This window comes from Lolium perenne, chromosome 3, assembly GCF_019359855.2.
Source record: "Lolium perenne isolate Kyuss_39 chromosome 3, Kyuss_2.0, whole genome shotgun sequence".
Classification (NCBI taxonomy): Eukaryota; Viridiplantae; Streptophyta; class Magnoliopsida; order Poales; family Poaceae; genus Lolium; species Lolium perenne.
The window spans coordinates 126,345,875-126,355,093 of NC_067246.2; the positions used below are offsets into that span (position 1 = coordinate 126,345,875).

A 9,219-nucleotide genomic window follows, 5' to 3' on the forward strand; every position below is an offset into this window, starting at 1 on the left:
GATTCCGGCCTCCCCTCTCCAAGCCGAGGGCACCCAGAGCTCCGCCTCCCTCTCCTCGTCTCCCCCCTGCAAGGAATCGAACCGGAGCTCTCTAAATCGCCGGCGAATTCGCCGATTCCGTCTCCAAGTCCGGCGAGCAAATCTTCAATTCTGGCGACGCCGGTGAACCTTTGGTGTCGGCTCCGCCACTTCCTGTTTCGCCAAGTCAAGACGCACCCTCGACGCCATCTGTCTCGTCCCGGTTCGCCCCCCTCCGACGAAGCCATGGTCGACCAGGGACTCCGCCATGGCCTTGTCTGCCCGAGCTTCGCCTCTGCTTGTTTCTTATTGTTTCGCACCTCCCTCCTATCAACAGAGCAAGCAGCAGCTTAGTGGTAATCTCGCTGGTCCCTTAACCTGAGATCTCTGGATCAAATCCCCACGTTGGCCAATTAAACCCAACCTTTTTCTTCTTTTGGATCAGATCCCGCGGAGAGAGACACTTCTTTTGAAGAGGAGCCTTGCCAGTATCACAATCATCAACCATAGCCTAGATGGTTCGTTCCTATGTTCAGTTTGTAGAGATTGTTAGTTCAATTCCTACTTCTGGCTAATTAAGCCAAACTTTTTGTCTCTAACTCCTGAAACAGATCTGGCGTCCCATGGGCCGGTCCAATCTCCCTCTCGCCCCAGCCCAACGCGCACGCGCGCCCAGCCACGGTCCGTCGCCGCCTCGACCAGGTAACAGGCCTCCTTCCCGATCCGGCCCTCTCCTGTTTTTTTGTTTTTCCTTTTTACAAATCTGCCTATTCTCATAACTTGCAAACTATAAATCCAAATAATATAAATGAGATGTCTATTTTGATCAGAAAAATGAGAGGAACATGAATATGCCATCCATGTTTGCTGTTGCCTCATGCATCATATAAATCCGTGATAGTTTGCATTACCACCTAATATGGAACATATGGAATATGTGGGATATAACTATTTGTTGTCCCGATTCCATTTAACTTTGCGTAGCTCACCATGCCTTGTGCTTCCATGCTAATCACCCTTTAACTTTGCCGGTAGAAATGCAACTCCAACCTTAATTGTTTGTCCGGGGTTCCGACTCCGAGTAATATGGATAAGTTGCACAGCCGCATCATCCTTGCCATGTCATGCATATCATCTTGAGCATGCTGGTTCTTTATCCGTAGTAGTAAGATTGCATACGTTGTATGTTCCAGCATTTGCTTCTTCCCGGATAGGATCACGAAGTGGTGATGTGAGATACGACGAGTTCTCCGACAAGTTCTTCTGCAGCTTTTCACAGGCGAGCCCACCCCTTCACCTATTTTACTTTTACATGCTCTTTTGATCTATTGCTATCCTTATGTTACGATTCTATTGTGTCACATGTCCTATCCACCTGTTACCTGTATGTCCAAGATACACCTCCTCGCCCTACCTATTGTTTGTTGTTTGCCAGCTTTGCGAGTCGTAGGCGAGTTTAGGGTCTTGTTGATATCTCGAGATGTTCGGGATATCTTGTTGGGAGGTTATCACATGCTATATCTTTTGTTGGAGATAATCACACTTTATTTTATTGTTAACAACTAAAATTGTAAGCAGAGGCATCTGTGAGCCCCTTTGCGAAAGCATCGGAACTTTGACTCGCTAATGTCCCCTAGGACCCGAGTTCTTGTTATCTGTTCCGAGATTGAGCGCTCTACCCGTACGTGGGGGAATGGGACCCCCATCACCCACTACCTTTCCTCGAGTCTGTTTATTGGGAGCCACAACCTTGGTTTTATTTGCCCATATGCACGATGCACGATTTACTTCCTGTTGCCTTCGGGTGTTTATTTCTGTATTGTACTCATAACGCGGATAGACTTATCTTGTGCCTGGTCGTAAGTGCCCGCCTGGACTATGTCGCAAACCTCTGGGTCCGTATCGGAGTACGGCCGGACTTCGTCACTGGTAGCTTAGTTGGGTGGCTCCCATTAAACTTTCTCTTGCATTGGGAACGGTCTTGTTGTGAGACTCCACCTGTAGTAAGTGGGTTCAAGCATGCGTATGGTTACATTTGGGCAACCCCTGCAGGGTGTACATCTTATCGATAAGCCGTGTCCGCGGTTATGGACGACTTGGAATTGTATAGCTTGATCATAGAACAACTTACACCTTATTTCCTGTTGCTAATAATTTGCTAATAAAACTTTTTTCAAAAAGTGTGTGTGCCTTTGCCAGTACCTCTTTGCGAAGGGGGATCGCATCGGCTGTGTTATGTTTGCAGAGTATAGAACTGTTACCTTGTGCGCTCTCTTATCTTCTCTGAGTAGACGGATGTTGTAGCGTGTCTCTATTGGATAGTAGCTTCGCTGCCGCTAAACTCCACATATAGCTGGGTGAAGTTTATACCGCCCACCAGCGAGCATAGCTGGTCTTGTCTCGCAAGTACGTGCCAATGGTACTTACCCTCGCCTTCCTTTCTTTTTGTCTCCTCCCCCTTTTGTCGGCAACCGATGGCCCGACTTTGACAGGTACGAGAAGATGACGTTAGCGAGGTTACCCTTCCGGCTTGGCCTGGGCAGGGTTATGGACGCCACTGGTTATCTTCAGGACTCTTAGTCCAATTTGTATCTTGTCCATACTCGGACGTATTTGATCTTCTGTATGATTTGGATCTTTGTATTGTATATTTGTATCTTGACTCGTTGGAGTCGTTGTTGTAATATATGTATCTTGTGGGCTTTATTGTAAACCTATTGTAATGTTACTACTCGTGGTAATTCCTCTGGCATCACGTGTGCTTTGTCGCGCACGTCGTGTCAGAGGGCGTGTCGGAATCGATATCGTGCGGATTTCGGCGGTTTCGCTGGGATCCTCAGGGTACCGGTTCCGGGGCGTCACAAGTTGGTATCAGAGCATCAGGTTTACGGTACCCCACTAGTCCAGCCTATAGGATAACCTTGCCAACGGACGTTGTTTGCTAGTGTCAAAACTATTTTCTAAAATTCGTTGGATAGATCTGATTAGCTCTCATTTTTCTCCTTATCTATATTCTTTCTCCTCTGACCTCTGCGAGTTTTGGGTCTTCTCTCTTATATGAGTTCTCTGAGTCTTAAATTCCGACGCGGGTTGGACGATCTATGCCTTATCCTAATAGGTCCGATCTCTGAAGATTTCTGACAGAAGAACATCACCGGTGGCTAACCTTTGTCTTCTTCGTTGACATCCTATTTGTTTCTATGTTCATCTTCAACTCTTTGTTCTGTGGCCCCGTCGAATCTTCGCCGACAACGATTGTCAAAATCGTTAATCTGTATTCCTGGAGTTGGTTGCACGATTCTCTTATTCATGTACAGAGTAATACTTTGAGTGCGGGATGGAGTCGCGACCATACCGACTACTCTTATTATTCGCTCTTGTTACCTGAATGGGTGGATCAATGTGATTCTCACTCCTTCCGTCCTTGTGTACGGCGCCTGGTCATCTGCGATAGAGGCTCTCGACAGAAGCACATCATCGCCAATGGAACTCCGACTTCTTGTTGGTGGTGTCGACCGTTCTACGTGGAGCAAGGATTCTTGTTAGTGGTGTCGACCGTCCTTCATGGAGCAAGAATTCTTGTTAGTGGTGTCGAGGAGATCGACACGTCGCTATAAGATCTGTTAGTTCCACCTCTCTCCCCCGTACCTGGACGTGGAATCTCGGGGCGAGATTCCTTGTTAGTGGTGTCCATTGTAACGGCCCCGGGTAGTACCCCATAATAGATTTGTCTGTGCTTTCCTTTTATACATCATCATGTCATCATGCATCATATCATTCACAAGATTTTATCAAATAAAAGTTATTTTTAAATGAAAACTATTTCGGTTTCCCTCTCATATGGTTTTATATTAAACCCTCCCCTTATCCTTTCCTTACACAAAATCCCTAACAATCAAAACCATATAAATAAACAAAACTATTTTAAATGTTTTACAGCTTTAAAAATGGTTTGGCTTTGTTTTGTTTTGTTTTCATTTATCAAAGCAGTTTTGAAAATAAGAGAGAAAAGAAAACAGTTTCAAAATAAAAATCCTAACCCCTCCTCTTCTCTCCTGGGCCTCTCTCTTTCTCTCTCCCTTTTTCCTCTCAACACCGGTGGCCCAACTCCTCTCTCTCTCTGGCCCAACTTCCCCAGCCCAGCAACCCTAGTCGTACCCCTTCACACGATGGAGAATCGCTGGTTGTCGTATTCTCCAAAAGCGGGCACGCAGAAGGCGTGCTCACGCTCAACCACCGCACCACGCCGCGGCCACCTGCTCTCCCCATCTTCTTTATAGCCCCGCAAACCCTAGCGCCACCAAACCATCCCTCTCCCCTTCCTGCCGCCGCCACCATCCCCTTCCTCCTTTTCTTATCTGTGAGAACACCACCGTGAGCAGTTCGCCGGCGCCCCGTCGATTCCGTCCTCCCCTCTCCAAGCCGAGGGCACCCAGAGCTCCGCCTCCCTCTCCTCGTCTCCCCCCTGCAAGGAATCGAACCGGAGCTCTCTAAATCGCCGGCGAATTCGCCGATTCCGTCTCCAAGTCCGGCGAGCAAATCTTCAATTCCAGCGACGCCGGTGAACCTTTGGTGTCGGCTCCGCCACTTCCTGTTTCGCCAAGTCAAGACGCACCCTCGACGCCATCTGTCTCGTCCCGGTTCGCCCCCCTCCGACGAAGCCATGTTCGACCAGGGACTCCGCCATGGCCTTGTCTGCCCGAGCTTCGCCTCTGCTTGTTTCTTATTGTTTCGCGCCTCCCTCCTATCAACAGAGCATGCAACAGCTTAGTGGTAATCTCGCTGGTCCCTTAACCTGAGATCTCTGGATCAAATCCCCACGTTGGCCAATTAAACCCAACCTTTTTCTTCTTTTGGATCAGATCCCGCGGAGAGAGACACTTCTTTTAAAGAGGAGCCTTCCCAGTATCACAATCATCAACCGTAGCCCAGATGGTTCGTTCCTATGTTCAGTTTGTGGAGATTGTTAGTTCAATTCCTACTTCTGGCTAATTAAGCCAAACTTTTTGTCTCTAACTCCTGAAACAGATCTGGCGTCCCATGGGCCGGTCCAATCTCCCTCTCGCCCCAGCCCATCGCGCACGCGCGCCCAGCCACGGTCCGTCGCCGCCTCGACCAGGTAACAGGCCTCCTTCCCGATCCGGCCCTCTCCTGTCTTTTTGTTTTTCCTTTTTACAAATCTGCCTATTCTCATAACTTGCAAACTATAAATCCAAATAATATAAATGAGATGTCTATTTTGATCAGAAAAATGAGAGGAACATGAATATGCCATCCATGTTTGCTGTTGCCTCATGCATCATATAAATCCGTGATAGTTTGCATTACCACCTAATATGGAACATATGGAATATGTGGGATATAACTATTTGTTGTCCCGATTCCATTTAACTTTGTGTAGCTCACCATGCCTTGTGCTTCCATGCTAATCACCCTTTAACTTTGCCGGTAGAAATGCAACTCAAACCTTAATTGTTTGTCCGGGGTTCCGACTCCGAGTAATATGGATAAGTTGCACAGCCGCATCATCCTTGCCATGTCATGCATATCATCTTGAGCATGCTGGTTCTTTATCCGTAGTAGTAAGATTGCATACGTTGTGTGTTCCAGCATTTGCTTCTTCCCGGATAGGATCACGAAGTGGTGATGTGAGATACGACGAGTTCTCCGACAAGTTCTTCTGCAGCTTTTCACAGGCGAGCCCACCCCTTCACCTATTTTACTTTTACATGCTCTTTTGATCTATTGCTATCCTTATGTTGCGATTCTGTTGTGTCACGTGTCCTATCCACCTGTTACCTATATGTCCGAGATGCACCTCCTCGCCCTACCTATTGTTTGTTGTTTGCCAGCTTTGCGAGTCGTAGGCGAGTTTAGGGTCTTGTTGATATCTCGAGATGTTCGGGATATCTTGTTGGGAGGTTATCACATGCTATATCTTTTGTTGGAGATAATCACACTTTACTTTATTGTTAACAACTAAAATTGTAAGCAGAGGCATCTGTGAGCCCCTTTGCGAAAGCATCGGAACTTTGACTCGCTAATGTCCCCTAGGACCCGAGTTCTTGTTATCTGTTCCGAGATTGAGCGCTCTACCCGTACGTGGGGGAATGGGACCCCCATCACCCACTACCTTTCCTCGAGTCTGTTTATTGGGAGCCACAACCTTGGTTTTATTTGCCCATATGCACGATGCACGATTTACTTCCTGTTGCCTTCGGGTGTTTATTTCTGTATTGTACTCATAACGCGGATAGACTTATCTTGTGCCTGGTCGTAAGTGCCCGCCTGGACTATGTCGCAAACCTCTGGGTCCGTATCGGAGTACGGCCGGACTTCGTCACGGGTAGCTTAGTTGGGTGGCTCCCATTAAACTTTCTCTTGCATTGGGAACGGTCTTGTTGTGAGACTCCACCTGTAGTATGTGGGTTCGAGCATGCGTATGGTTACATTTGGGCAACCCCTGCAGGGTGTACATCTTATCGATAAGCCGTGTCCGCGGTTATGGACGACTTGGAATTGTATAGCTTGATCATAGAACAACTTACACCTTATTTCCCGTTGCTAATAATTTGCTAATAAAACTTTTTTTCAAAAAGTGTGTGTGCCTTTGCCAGTACCTCTTTGCGAAGGGGGATCGCATCGGCTGTGTTATGTTTGCGGAGTATAGAACTGTTACCTTGTGCGCTCTCTTATCTTCTCTGAGTAGACGGATGTTGTAGCGTGTCTCTATTGGATAGTAGCTTTGCTGCCGCTAAACTCCACATATAGCCGGGTGAAGTTTATACCGCCCACCAGCGAGTATAGCTGGTCTTGTCTCGCAAGTACGTGCCAATGGTACTTACCCTCGCCTTCCTTTCTTTTTGTCTCCTCCCCCTTTTGTCGGCAACCGATGGCCCGACTTTGACAGGTACGAGAAGACGACGTTAGCGAGGTTACCCTTCCGGCTTGGCCTGGGCAGGGTTATGGACGCCACTGGTTATCTTCAGGACTCTTAGTCCAATTTGTATCTTGTCCATACTCGGACGTATTTGATCTTCTGTATGATTTGGATCTTTGTATTGTATATTTGTATCTTGACTCGTTGGAGTCGTTGTTGTAATATATGTATCTTGTGGGCTTTATTGTAAACCTGTTGTAATGTTACTACTCGTGGTAATTCCTCTGGCATCACGTGTGCTTTGTCGCGCACGTCGTGTCAGAGGGCGTGTCGGAATCGATATCGTGCGGATTTCGGCGGTTTCGCTGGGATCCTCAGGGTACCGGTTCCGGGGCGTCACAGTTGCTTCAATGCCTTTACTTTGAATTATTGCTTTATGAGTTAACTCTTATGCAAGACTTATTGATGCTTGTCTTGAAGTACTATTCATGAAAAGTCTTTGCTATATGATTCATTTGTTTACTCATGTCATTTACATTGTTTTGATCGCTGCATTCATTACATATGCTATGATGGCATGTCACTCCAGAAATTATCTTTGTTATCGTTTACCTGCTCGGGACGAGCAGAAACTAAGCTTGGGGATGTTAATACGTCTCCGACGTATCGATAATTTCTTATGTTCCATGCCACATTATTGATGATATCTTCATGTTTTATGCATACTTTACATCATATTTATGCATTTTCCGGAACTAACCTATTAACAAGATGCCGAAGAGCCAGTTGCTGTTTTCTACTGTTTTTGGTTTCAGAAATCCTAGTAAGGAAATATTCTCGGAATTGGACGAAATCAACGCCCAGGGGCCTATTTTCACACGAAGCTTCCAGAAGACCGAAGAGTCAACGAAGTGGGGCCACGAGGTGGCCAGGAGGTAGGGCGGCGCGGCCCAGGTCTTGGCCGCGCCGACCTGTCTCCTGGGCCCCTCGTGTGCCCCCCTGACCTACCCTTCCGCCTACAAGTAGCCTTCATTGCGAAACCCCCAGTACCGAGAGCCACGATACGGAAAACCTTCCAGAGACGCCGCCGCCGCCAATCCCATCTCGGGGGATTCAGGAGATCGCCTCCGGCACCCTACCGGAGAGGGGAATCATCTCCCGGAGGACTCTACACCGCCATGGTCGCCTCCGGAGTGATGTGTGAGTAGTTCACCCCTGGACTATGGGTCCATAGCAGTAGCTAGATGGTTGTCTTCTCCTCATTATGCTTCATTGTCGGATCTTGTGAGCTGCCGAACTGTAATATCCCAGGTTTAGATGCTACAAAATGAGAGAACACCAAAGTGTGCATTGCATTCATGCATAGAAAATCCGGGGAATTTTCGCGCTTTCAAATAAAACTTACCACAGTAACTGAAGTTTCACTTGACTTGCTGGAATTGAAGTAGATCATCAAGTCAAGCGCTATAAACTTCTCTGTGATCTTTGCTAAAACCTTGTTTTGGGTAGAGATGATTTGATCTATGGATTAGATCAAATGGAATTAGTTTTACAACAACACATTCTTTAAGAATCAAAGAACTCAATTAATTAAGAAACTATTCTTTACTTATCTTTTCAATGTCTTCTACTAAATAAATGTTCCTACCATGAGTCACATGGTATATATATTTTCAACCACAATACTTGAACCAAGTCAAGAACTTGCATATTCATTCTTCATTAACTTTGACTATTTCAACCTTGTTCCCTAACTCATACCATTAAACCTACAGAAAGGAGAGAATCATTCATATGCTTATATTATGCATTCAATAGAACCTAGATCACTATTTAAACCTTATCCAATTGAGGTACTTGTTGATATTAACCAATGATACAAGAAATATAAGTCAAGTATCAAATCCTACTTGACCTAGCTCATAATTGATGGTAAGTAAGAATCTATTCTTCTAGCATATATAGAGAGGCAATTGTTGTGATCATTACAACTTGGTAATGATCCTAACCCTAGAGGAAACCCTACCTATCTCAGAGAGCTGAAGCTACATATGTATACTCAAGTATATGGACCAATAATTGATCTTGGAGAGAGAACCATGAATTATTAGAAGGCCATACTTTGATCATTACAAATTGGGTGATGATCATAAACCCTAAGAATCCAAGTAAGTGTGTTGAGAGAGGTATTAAAGAAGAGATATTAGTGAGGAATAAGTGGATCATGTCTACTGCATGATTTTACTTTATAAATTGAGCTGATAAATTAAACCTATATAAGTGATGTATAGATCTCATTCTTCTCATGAAATAATAAGTAA

At 45.9% G+C, this 9,219-nt stretch overlaps 1 long non-coding RNA gene across 1 annotated transcript; it reads left to right on the top strand.

Annotated features, from left to right (window-relative positions):
* Positions 1 to 1,108: 1,108 nt before the first annotated feature.
* On the top strand, positions 1,109 to 7,343 carry LOC127342331 (uncharacterized). The gene is made up of 2 exons (XR_011755387.1): positions 1,109 to 1,297; positions 5,629 to 7,343. It is a non-coding gene; the product is annotated as an uncharacterized lncRNA (long non-coding RNA).
* Positions 7,344 to 9,219: the final 1,876 nt, after the last annotated feature.